Source organism: Pinus tabuliformis, chromosome Q (assembly GCF_031772625.1).
Source record: "Pinus tabuliformis cultivar Carrire ecotype Pingquan chromosome Q, CPIR1, whole genome shotgun sequence".
Classification (NCBI taxonomy): domain Eukaryota; kingdom Viridiplantae; phylum Streptophyta; class Pinopsida; order Pinales; family Pinaceae; genus Pinus; species Pinus tabuliformis.
Genome location: NC_142296.1, coordinates 439,958,207 through 439,971,355, shown reverse-complemented (window position 1 = coordinate 439,971,355; position 13,149 = coordinate 439,958,207). Strand labels below are relative to the sequence as shown.

Here is a 13,149-nt window from a genome sequence, read left to right as displayed (position 1 = left end):
AGGAAGTCAAATGGGTGAAAACCCCAGTGAGGAGGAGGTGGAGGAGGGTGAACATGACCCTCAAAAAACTAAACAAGACCAAACTCCATTGTGGAAATATGTTCACAGGGCTGAAACAGGGAGAGGGGGTGGAACCACTAAATTTCATTGCCCCCATTGCAACACTGATTACACAGGCTCATACACCCGTGCTAGAAGACACCTCTGCGGGAAAAGGCCATGGGATGGAGAGAAACAAATAGGAATCAAAACTTGTGCAGCGGTGTCAACAGCAGATAGAGCCAAATACATAAAGGAAGAGGAGGACGCCCAATACAGAACAAAAAGATCAAGGGGTTTCTTTGAACCAAGCTCACAATCACAAAGAACTCCTTCAGCATCCTCCCAAGGCAGTGGATATGGACATGGAGGCACAGGGTCATCATCTTTAAGGCGTAGAACCATATCAAATTTCCTTGATGAGGGGTGTAGGAATGATGTGGATTCAAAAGTTTACAGGTTCCTCTATGCATGTGGGATACCATTCAATGTTCTACGCTCACCTTATTGGCACGAAATGGTTTCTGCCATAAATGATGCCCCTAAAGGATACAAGAGCCCTGGGTATGACAAGGCAAGAACTGTTGGCCTTGATCATGAAAAAGCAAAAATATCACATTCTTTGAATAAAATGACAAGTTCTTGGACTGACAATGGGGTGTCCATTGTATCTGATGGATGGACAAATGTAAAAGGCAAGCCATTGATAAGTGTTCTTGCTGTGTCTGTTAGTGGTCCCATCTTTCTAGCTGCACATGATTACTCAGACAAGTTCAAGACCGCTATCAACATTGCAGAAGCATTACTTGAAACAATTGAGCGTATTGGCCCATACAATGTCATCCAAGTCATCACTGATAATGCTCATAATTGTAAGGCAGCGGGAGCAATTATTGAGGATAAATACCCGAACATATTTTGGTCTGGATGTTTGGTTCACACATTGAACCTTCTGTTGCATGATATTGTCAAAAACAAAAATGAACAATACCAATGGATTGGTGATTTGTACAAGAAAGGAAAACAAATGATAAAATTTATTACAAATCTTAGCAATACCCATGGCCTTTTCCGCAGTCACTCGAGATTGGAGTTGCTAAAGATTGCGAGGACTAGATTTGATAGCTATTACCTCACCTTCAGGCGCCTTTTTAAGGTAAGAGAGGCATTAGCTAGCATGGTATCAAGTCCACATTGGCAGGTGTTAAAGGAAAGGGCTACAAATGTAGCTGACATGGCAGGTTTTGAAACGGTGGAGGAGGCCGCTCTTGATGGGCAGTTTTGGACAACTGTGAGGCAGGTATTGGATTTCACCAAGCCAATTTATCACATGATTCGGTTTGCAGATACAGACAAACTAGTGATTGGCGAGGTGTATGAGCAAATGGATACCATGTTGGGGGAAATAAAAGACATTGTTCATATTACATAATAAACATCCCAACTTGTACAAACTGATTCATGATTGTGTGTGTGAACGGTGGAATAGGCTTAACCTTCCACTACATTGCTTGGCGTATATCCTTACGCCAAAATACTACTCTACATCTTGGTTGGGCCAACCTGCAGCAGGGGGTGGGGTTAGGACCAAACCCCATTTAGATCAAGAGGTAACTAAAGGATATCTGGAAGCATTAGAAAAGTTGGTGCCTGACAGGGAGGAATGTGCAGCTGTGCGCCTTGAAATAGGCAGATACTTCAGTGGCACTGGTTTGTATGAAAACTTCCATGCAATGGATGACAAAGATAAATTTGATTCTCTCACATGGTGGGAAACATATGGCGGCCACGGACTTTTGCCAAAATTGGCAAAAAAAGTTCTTTCACAGGTTGTAAATTCTTCTTCTGCAGAGAGGTGTTGGAGCACCTACAGTTATATACATAATGTGAAAAGAAACAGACTCAACGAAAACCGAGTAGAAAGCTTGGTTTATGTGCACTACAACTTGAGGTTGTTGAGCCATTACTGTGATCGGGCTAATGAAGATCCCACATATAAAATTTGGGACTATCACCCTGAGGACGACAATTTGGAGGATGGCATTGTACATATTGAAGAACTAGAAGAGGAGCTTGTACGGGATGAAAATGAAGCAGGTGCAGCAGCCATGCCACCTCCACCTCCACCATCCAGTAGCAGTGCTCGAGGCCCGAGTCTTGTTCCATTGTTGTCGCCACCTCCATCGACACCCTCGCGTGGAGGTTCTAGTTCTGGTCGTCGGTCTGTGCGGGAGACTCCTAGAAGACCACCACGACCTGCTTATACTCCTGGAGACTCTCGTGGCAAGGGCCACTTGTAGATTTACAGTTTACTTGTCTTTTTTAGTTTCTATTAGACTTTAGTTTTCATAACTGTTGAGTTTTGAGTCCTTGACTCTTGACTCTTGACTCTTTCATATCATTATGACATTATGATATTTTTTGTAAACATTATATCACTGTGACAATGAAAATTTGAAGTTTGAAGTTGGGCCTTGGCAATTATAACTCATTGGTAATGATTGTGAATTATGAATATGATGCTTTGTGAAAGACTAAAGTTGTTTCATTTCATCTCATTATTAATGTTTCATTTTATAAATTTTTAACATTTCATATCATGTTAACAGTTAGAAGTTAGGACTTAGAAATATCTTCGATATTACTTCTTGTAATGGTTAAACTTGGCTTACAAGTACAACTTTGGTGATCAATGATGATAAATGTTATTGAATTTTCAATTCTGAAAGCTTGAAGTTGAAACTTTAATATTGAATTTGATGAATCATGATTTATAAGACTCAATATGTTGCAGTTGTAATATGTATTTTACTAACTTGTGGACATGGTTGATGACGATTATAATTTCTAGATGATTAATGTGATATGGTTCAATGATCAATTTATGTTTTTTTATGTTTTTTATGTCTATTTCATCATTCTACATGTTTTTGTTGACATATATGTATCAAAAATTAAAAAATATATATATTTTTAAAAAATCACTCCCGGATTCGCTCCCAAACCGGGAGCTTCTGAAAATGGTCGCTCCCGCTCCCGCTTCCGCTCCCGCTCCCCGCTCTCGCTCCCGCTCCCAAGTAACATTGGATTAGTGTTCTGAGGATCAGCCCCACAGTATTCTTCTTCCGTTAGGTCCACCTGATGGGAGGGATGATGCAACATTAGTATTTGATGATGCACTACCTGAGCTTCCTCCGGAAAATAATCCTCCTCTTGCTGCTCTTGTTGTTCATGAGCCTCCACCCACTCCTGATATTAGTTCTTCTACCCTCTGGCCTAAATGGTGGGCTAAAACTATTGGTGATCTCTGGGATAATGAGCTCCTTAAAGGTAGAACTTCCCGAAATAAGAGCAAACACCAGCCTACAGTAAATTTTGCTCTTATGGTTAACTTGCAGAGTGTTTTTGAGCCTCAAACCTATTCAGAGGCTAAGGGTATACCTGAGTGGGAACAGGTTATGGAAGCAGAATTCCAGAGTCTTCAGAAGAATCACACTTGGACCCTTTCTAATCTTCCTATAGGGAAGAAGCCCATTAGCTACAAATGGGTGTATAAAGTAAAATACAAAGCTGACGGGACCCTCAACAAGTATAAGGCTCGCCTTGTTGCTCGAGGATTCTCACAGAAGGAAGGCATAGACTATGAAGAGACCTTTGCTCCTATAGCCAAGATGAGTACCATACGGTTTGTCCTTGCCTTAGCAGCTCAGTTCAATTGGAAAGTCCATTAGATCGATGTAAAGAGTGCTTTTCTGAATGGTGACTTACAGGAAGAAGTCTACATGACGCAGCCTCCAGGATTCAAGGTTACCGGTCAAGAACAGAAAGTTTGTAGATTAGTCAAAGCACTCTATGGTCTGAAACAAGCCCCTCGGGCTTGGTACATGAAAATTGATAAGTACCTAACAGATCATGGTTTTCAGCGGAGTCCATCTGATGCAAATCTGTATATCAAACATACTGGTGATGATATTTTGTTTGTGGTTGTCTATGTGGATGATCTTATCATTACTGGCAGTTCAACACATTTGATCCATGGGATCAAACAGGATTTGTGCAACACTTTTGATATGACAGATTTGGGACTTCTTCATTACTGTTTAGGGGTGGAAGTCGGGCAAACTGAGAACAACATCTTTTTCTCTCAGTCCAAGCATGCCATAAATCTTGTGGACAGATTCAAAATGCGGGATTGCAAACCTACCACGACTCTTATGGAACCAGGGCTCAAACTTTCAGCTCAGTCATCCTCACCACTTGTGGATGAAACTTTATTTAGGCAGTTAGTGGGCAGCCTCATCTACCTTACTGCCACTTGAACTGATATCAGTTTTGTAGTAAGCTACATTTCATGCTTCATGTTAGCTCCTAAGGCTGATAATTGGATAGCAGCAAAGCGTGTGCTGCGGTATGTAAGAGGCACTCCTGATTATGGACTTCTGTACACTCAGAGTTCAGATCCTACATTCAGTGGTTACACAGATTCAGACTGGGCTGGTTCGGTTGATGACCATAAATCTACAGCTGGGTATGTGTTTAGTCTGGGATCCGATGCTGTCACATGGGCTAGTAAGAAGCAGCAGGCAATGGCTCTCTCCTCGACAGAAGCAGAGTATCGGGGAGTAGTTAAGGCATCTTGCGAGGCAGTTTGGCTTCGACGTATGCTTGCGGATATGCATGTTTCCTAGGTAGGTCCTACTCGTTCCGTGATAATCAGGGAGTGCTCAAACTCGCCAACAATCCAATCTTCCATGAACGAACAAAGCATGTGGAAACTCATTGTCACTACATTCGACAGCGTGTTGAAGACGGATCCATTCAGTTGCTATATGTTCCCACAACGGAACAGCCAGCAGACATCTTCACCAAGCCTCTTGGTCCTGATATGTTTGTAAAATTCAGAGGGTCTATAGGTGTTGTAAATAGATTGAGCATTAAGGGAGGGTATTAAAATAATTCTATTTTAGTGTTTACTATTCATCTATGATTGTAATTAGCAGTTTCTTGTTAGAAACTTGTTGTTTCTATATTCTTAGTAGAAACTTGCTGTTTCTACCTTCTTAGTAGAAACTTGTTGTTTCTGTAAATACAGTTGTATTATTTATTGAGCTTTACTTCTCATTGTAAATCAATGGCCCAAATTAGAAGCTATTCAATAGCTAAGATCATTTCTGCTTGATCCTCGTCTTCTTCTAGAAGCTACACCCACAGTTTATATTAATTCCCTTTAATTATTTTATTTTCCTAAGTTTAGACTTAGGGTTCCTTTAAGAATAATTAATTATTTTAATAAAACTGTTTTTGGGTGGAATTTCCCCAAACGCTTTCTGGGTTCTTTGGAATACATATGCCCAAGCCTCCATGGAAAATTTAAGACTTAGAGCACACCCGATGCTACCAGAAATCAACAAGCACAGGGCCGGCCGCAGGAGCATTGGCTATGTTAAGAGTTGGGATAGAGGTTATTATACTATCCAGGGCAATAGAGACAGAATTAATAAAAGGATCTTCCATCATGTAAGGCCTAGAGGGACCAGGCCTAGGGAGCACATTTAGCAAATATTGAAGAGATTCATTTAAAGAGGAGAGGGGGAGAGAAAAAGTACCCACCGATTGGGGTGTTGGATCGATGGTAACCACCTCATCCTGAGCCTCCTGATGGATTTCTTGGTGATGGTCCTACTCCTGTAAGACTTGTATGCCCGGGCACACACTTTGATCTTCTTGAATCTCCATCGGCACCTACTCACCCTCCTATTGATTCCCCATCTCCTCTATTTGTGCAATATCCTCCTCTTCAGCCTGTGGTTGACCCTCTGTCCCTAGTTCACCTCTTTGTCTTCTTCTCCTTCTAAACCCCAGAGGACAATCATGCGCTAGATGACCATATTTATGACATTTGTGGCATCGAAAGGGTAACTGCTTGTAGTCAATGATCTGAGAGTAAGAGTAATCTTGAAGCTGAAGATGAATTTTTTTTACCAAACCCTCCCTTGGGTCCAATCTTACCAAGATAAATACCGTGATCCTATTTGTTGTCTCCACAAATGACATATCTGCCTCTAGGAAAATACTCAATGTGTTACCTACGGCTTTGAAGACATCCTCTTTCCAGAGCTGTGGGGGCAGAGCTGGAAGACGAACCCATACTAGGATCTCTGCAACCTTTTCTCTCTGTGCATCGAACAAGGGTGTCCACCTCTTGAATAGAATTGGCGCTCTCCCAAAGCACTAGTTGCGCTTCATCACCCATTCCAACGTCTTGCCCTTACAAAATTTGACCATGAACCAACCCCTAGCCAAAATAGTCACTTCTACCTGATTATTTGGTGCCTCACTCCATGCCTTGGCTGTCCATTCTGATATATAATTTGCTGAGTAGTGTTTTCCTTTTGCTCTTCCAACTAGTGTTAATTCTGAGGCTTCCATGGCCTTGTCAATCTGGATATCGACCCCAAGAACTAAATTTGGGCATGCCGCCTTCTTCCTTATAATTTTTCCTTTCTTTCTCTTCGAACCGGTGTTCTGGTCATTCTTGGTTGCTCCTGAAGATAATTGCCCCTCCCGCACATCATTTTCTTCCTCAGAGAGCGGCCCTAACCACTCGTCTGCTACTCGATTCCGATTAGGAAAAACCCCAGGTTCTATATGCTCCCTTAGTCTCCTTCCCTCCTGCGTCTAGGGCTTCTCCCTCTTGATCTCTCTAGCCACCGAAACCCAAAACAAGTGGAGGGAGATCTTAGGAGAAGTGTGTGTCAAAATGACTTGAAGACCTCTTCTATTTATAATAAAACGTTGAGGATAAGTGGGGGTAATTTGGTCACTGGCCGACCTTGACAAACTGTCACATAACACAAATAAATTCATATCTCCATGAATACATGTCGGAATCGGATGATCTTTAGATCAATCCTACACCTCTTGACGAGAGGAATCCAAGAAAAATATCAGCTGCCATAAATATGAAGACCCATATGGAGTTTGGCCCTAGTTGCCAATTTTAACACTCCCTCTCAACTAGGGAGAACTCCATCTACTAATCCATCTGCCAATCAGTACTATGTCTGCCATCAGTGCCCTGCACTGCTCTGCTGAACTATGAAGAAGAAGAAGTGATCGAGAATGTATCATACCATTCTCTATTGACTCGAAGTCAGTCCCATATAAAGAGAGTGTCTCATACCACTCTTACTGATTCGAAATCAGTTCCAAATAAAGAGAGTGTATCATACCACTCTTACTGATCCGAAATCAGTTCCAAATAAAGAGAGTGTATCATACCACTCTTACTAATCCGAAATCAGTTCCAAATAAAGAGTGTATCATACCACTCTTACTGACCCGAAGTCAGTTCCAAATTCCAATTGATCCCAAATCAATTTCATCCTAGAATAGGGAGTACGATAGTTACATGATGCATCCATCGGTACTACTATGGTCCCTATCCTCATTTCCCTACTCATTGGCCAGATGAGAGGTACTTCCCATGAGTCCCAGACTGCATGGGTAGGATGTCTCAGCAGGAGAAGGATAAACCACTCTTTCTGCCTACATGTCGCCTGGGGTATCCCAAGGGAAGGCTGAACCACTCACCATGTACACAACAAATCACTAGGGGAGGGTTGAACCACTCACCCTATGACTGTGTCTCAGCAGGAGAAGGATGAACTACTCATCCTACTTACATAGCAAACCGCTAGGGGAAGCCTGAACCACTCACCCTATGGTTGCTCATCGCTCCAAGAAGTACCGCCAAGCCCTCCGGAGCTCCCAGAGCTCAAAGTCCATATCATACAAGACCTTTAGGAGAGAGTCTCTCCATGACTCCTAGTTGTTCTCGGAAAGTCAAGAATGTGACCTATCCCAAGGGCTTTATCTGAATATCGGCGACCTGCACATCAGTGTTAGAGTGATGGAGCCTTCTTGTCCCTCGTTGTATCATGTCCTAGATAAAGTGGTACTTGATGTCTATATGCTTGGAGCGATCATAGAATACAAGATTCCTCAACAATCGAATCCCACTCTGGTTGTCACAGAAGATCACGATGGTAGCCAACATGTGTCCAAACAACTCATAGAAGAGCTTCCACAAGTAGACAACTTCAAAGGAGGCCATACTCTCAGCTATGTATTCGGTCTCAGCAGTGCTCAAAACAACCATCTTCTGCTTCCTGCTCATCCAGGATATCGAAGGAGAACCCAAGAGAACCAACACCCATAAGTTCTCTTGCGATCCTCCACATTGCTTGTCCAATCAGCATCGGAATAATAATGCAACCTCACAGCTCCAGCAGTGTATCTCAGTGCATGATTGATTGTGCCCCGAAGATATCTCAAAGGATTCTTGACACCAATCCAATGAGGCTCAGCCATATGTTGGCTCAACATGCTAACTGTAAAACATCTATCCGGATAGGAGTTCACCAAGAACATCAATGCTACTATGATTTGACGAAACTCAGAGGCATTTCCCAAATTAGGTTTGGTAGCACTACCACATAACTTCTTAAAGTTAAGCTCCATCGAAGTAGTCACGGGCTTGCAGTTCACCATTCCAAATTTGGAATCTAACTCCCTCTTACTTTTGCAAATGAGAGGGTCTGTACCTGTCAAAAAGAGGTCGTCCTCATAAGGTACTAGTATGAGAGGTCTATCATCCACAACCTTTTAAGCAAAGGTTTGGATTGGCTTCACTCCTAGTGAATCTCAACTTTATCAGATAGATGTCTTTCCTCTCACACCAAGCCTGGGGTGCTTGCTTTAAATCATAGAGAGTTTTCTTCAACCTACATACATGAGATTCTTGATCATGAATCTCAGATCCTTCAGGTTGTTCCACATTTGTGGTCTTGCTATTACATAAGGGGAATGGTCCCCTTGTAATACTTCCTTTGGTACATCTCGAACATGTACCTTTATGCTCTTCTTTGAATTCAGGCATCCCTGTCACCATCTGACTCACGTCAAGTAGGGCCTTAGAATGAAGATGGGCAGACCTCCGGTGCCATACAAGAGATGTGTCAAACGACATGGTCCCCATTGGATTTCTTGCAACTTGATACAAATTGCCAACATTGAACCCAAGAGCATCTTTAAAATTCCTTTTCCAAACACATACCTTTCCATCGATGAATGCCACCTTGAAACCTTTGACTTCCATTGCCGAAATGGACACTAGGTTCGTCTTGAGATCAAGTACACAAAGAACCTTTTGTAAATGAATCGAGTTACTTTGATTGAATTGAAGAGTAACATTGCCTACACCCTTTTCGAGATAGGTGGCATCATCTCCAAGGATAATCTCTAAGATTGTTTCCTAAACTATCAGATTAGAGAGCTCTTCCTTGTATCCAGTAAAGTGCCTTGAGGCACCACTATCAATATGCTAATTTCCCAACGAGTTTGGAGGAGAGGTAGTGGAGAGGGCCAATATAAGGTAATACTTATTTTTCTTATCAAAAACAACATTTGGTTCTTCGTACTTGGAGTTCCTTGCTTTCTTGGAGAGTCGGCCATTTCCTTGATGTCCTGCATTCCTTTTTCCTTTGCCATTGTACCTGTCATTCCTTCGATCATTGAAGATGCCCCCGGAATGATTGAGATCATCATCATGTGATGTGTCTCTTCTATTTGGACACTCCCTCGCTTAATCCCCAAACTCATTGCAAGCAAGGCATCTGCTCTTCCTTCCACCCTTAGATCCGGAACTGACCTTAAGGTAGGCCACCAGACGCTTGTCAATGGAATCTTTGATAATCTTCTTCGCTTCGACTTCACCCTTGGTGTATTTGTTCTTAGGAGCAGCTGGTGCATTTGATGGAGGCTAAGGGATTTTGCCCTTTGCGAAATCCAACACTTCTTTCTCTTCCAATTCAGCTGGGAAGTGGGATGAGGAACCCATTGAGCCTTTGGCCTTGTCTAACTGTCTTCGATGATTGCTCTTTCACTCTTGCTTGGGCTTTGTCTTCACCTCAGCTCTGATACCATTGTTAATTTTAGGTATGTTCTATTCTTAGAGCAATTTACTTCAATTTTTCCATATTAGCTCAATATCAATTCCAGATTAGCAATCACATCAACATGATAGTAAATTGCAGGTAGAACATAAACATAAACATTAGAAAACAAGCCAAGACAAGAGGACACAAGATGTGGCGCTAACCAAGGACAAACCCCAATGTGGGGAAACCCTTGATCAATTCTTCTTATATTCTTCAATAGTTCAGCAGAGAGAGATGGTACAAATACATTTGAAATCAACACTTTGACTTGCCAAACTAAGAGATCAGACATCAGAGATCTTCTCCATGAAGATGACACAATGAGGTTGTAGATATGATGACAAATATTGAAGATATGCAGCAGATGATATGCCTAGCACAACTCAACCAATTACCCAGAATACTGAGGCTGTCCTTCAATAAGACTCTCCTTCCTTTGCTGCTTCACTGATCATGACAAGGCTGCTTATCTGACACATTTCATATGCTGCAAGGACTGATGCAAAACGCTGTGTGCTACAACACTCTAAACAAATCCCATAGTCCACCTATTGACTGTGGCTTGCCTTCACACATTTGCTCCAACTGTTAGCTGCTTGAGGGGTTGCTATCCTTCTTAACACAACACTTTAAATACTTCCAACTGCTGGCTATGGCCTACGGCCTAGCCTAGCAGTGGGCTGAGACTTAGGTCCCTTTGATTAGTGCCTCAATCAGCCCTTAAGCTACAGTCTCTTGTTCCTCCTTTCAGCGGCTTCTTCTGCCCTTCAAGTCAAGCTCAAAAACAATACTAATGTGCCCAAACAGCCTTGATAGAACACGCTGTCACCTACAGCAAATCAACACAGATCCTTCATGCTGTAATACTAGGTTCAACCTTCTGATTAGGGCCTCACAAATTGCAGTTAGGAGGGCTATGTATAAGGCCTTTTTGTGACAATAATAAGGAGCCTTTCTGACCTGCGCATGTGTCTTCTTGACAGCAGATTAGGGCAGTTGTTGCTGCGTTACTTGACCTGCGTTTAGGGCACAAGGGACTGCGTTATAAGAGCCTCCTTAAACAACATATAAGGGCAGTTGATTAGGCCTCTAGTAAGGCTTGCGTTTAGGGAATAAGGGCACTTCTAAGACATCGGTTGTGTCTCCTCCTTTAGGACTGTGTTTAGCTCATCATTAGGGCTTCCTGAAATAGTGATCTTGGACAACGTTAAAGCCTCTCCTTGCTACATTATAGAAGCCTCTATTAGGACTGCGTAGGAGCTTCTCCTTACTGTGAGAAGACTCCTCCATGACTGCGGCTAGGGCATGCTTCATTGACTGCAATTTAGGCTTCTCTTTGACAGCATCTAGGGCTTCGATTGACAGCTATAGAAACCCTCCCCTTGCTGCTAGAAGAGCCTCCTCTTAAATGCATATAAACATGTGTAGAGCCTTCTCCTTTTGACTGCATCTAGGGCTAGGGAATCTCCTCTAGGGAAGCTCCCTTAGTCTCCTTTCCTCCTACGTCTAGGGCTTCTCCCTCTTGATCTCTCTAGCCACCAAAACCAAAACAAGTGGAGAGAGATCTTAGGAGAAGAGTGTGTCAAAATGATTTGAAGACCTCTTCTATTTATAATAAAACGTTGAGGATAAGTGGGGGTAATTTGGCTGCTGGCCAACCTTGACGAGTTGTCACATAACACAAATAAATTCATATCTCCATGAATACATGTCGGGATCGGATGATCTTTAGATCAATCCTACACCTCTCGACAAGAGGAATCCAGGAAAAATATCAGCTGCCATAAAAAAGAAGACCCACATGGAGTTTGGCCCTAGTTGCCAATTTTAACATGTCCCACCACCTTTGGGTCGATATTCTAGAACCACTCCCCTGCCTCATGGGAGCCAAAACCTTGAAACCCTTCATCTTCGAATACCAGTAAACCAGAAGAGGGACCACCAACCCTTTCCCTTCCACTCTTTCCAGTTAAATTTGTTCCTGCTCCTTTTAGTGCTTGAATCTCTTGGAGAACCCCCTCTCCTGTCACCGCTTTCAGACTAAAATTCGAACAGAGATTGGGTGTCTCACTAGCCTTCTGGCTCAGAGAAATTTTGCATGCATGAGCTCTGTTCAGCCTTTTACCCGTGCCGACATCATTTTGCACCAAATCCGTAACCAGACATGATTTCAAGCCCTCATTTCCCCGTAGGCCACTGCTAATGACAATGTCTTCCAAAACTCTTGAAAAAAGACCCGAGACTAGAAACAACGAGAGGTTTTTTGAGCTTACCCATATCTCCGCCGACTTCCTTGCAACTTGATCTGCCAATGTCGCTGCTGTTGCTTGACCCTCCAGAAAAATGATGTTAGAACCCCATCCCCCTGCCTATGAAACGCAGGGTTTCCAGCTTCCAAAAACCCTAATCTGTCTTCCGAATTCCAATCTAACATTGTTGTTAAAATTGGTAACTAGGGCCAAACTCCATGTGGGTTATCTTATTAATGGAAGTTGATATTTTTCTTGGATCCCTCTCATCGAGAGGTGTAGGATTGATCTAAAGATCATCCGATTCTGATAAGTATTCATGGAGATATGAATTTATTTGTGTTATGGGATAGTTCGTCAAGGTCGGCCAGCAACCAAATAAACCCCACTTGTGCTCAATGTTTTAGTATAAATAGAGGTGGCCTTCAAGTCATTTCAACACACATGGGATCTCTTCCTCTCTACTTGTCTTTGTGTTTTAGTAAGAGGACAAATCCTAAGGGATAGCGCTGCCCTAATCTAGAGGGCAGAAGTCGGAACTGCTAGGAAAAGCCAGAACTGCCAGGGAAAAGACTGAACTGCCGGAACTGCCTAAATTGTTGGGAACAACTGGAATTGCTGGAACTGCTAGAACTGCCGGGAACGCCAGGAACTGTCAGAATTGGCGGGAACAGCTGGAACTGCCGAGAACTGCCGGAACAGCCAGAGCATCTGTCTTCGAAGGAGAGCAGCATGCAAGGGACAACTAACTAACATTGGGACAATTGTATGGTACTTAGCAGCAAATACACCAAGCATGCAATGTTACAGCTAGCATGCAAGGGACAACTAGCATGCAACAGTAAGCATGCTAAGGACAA

The 13,149-nt window shown here is 42.7% G+C and overlaps 1 protein-coding gene across 3 annotated transcripts in view; it reads left to right on the top strand.

The window, feature by feature from the left end:
* LOC149220105 (uncharacterized) overlaps positions 1–13,149 on the top strand; it is a 520,911-nt gene that overhangs the window by 216,159 nt on the left and 291,603 nt on the right. The window lies entirely within an intron of this gene.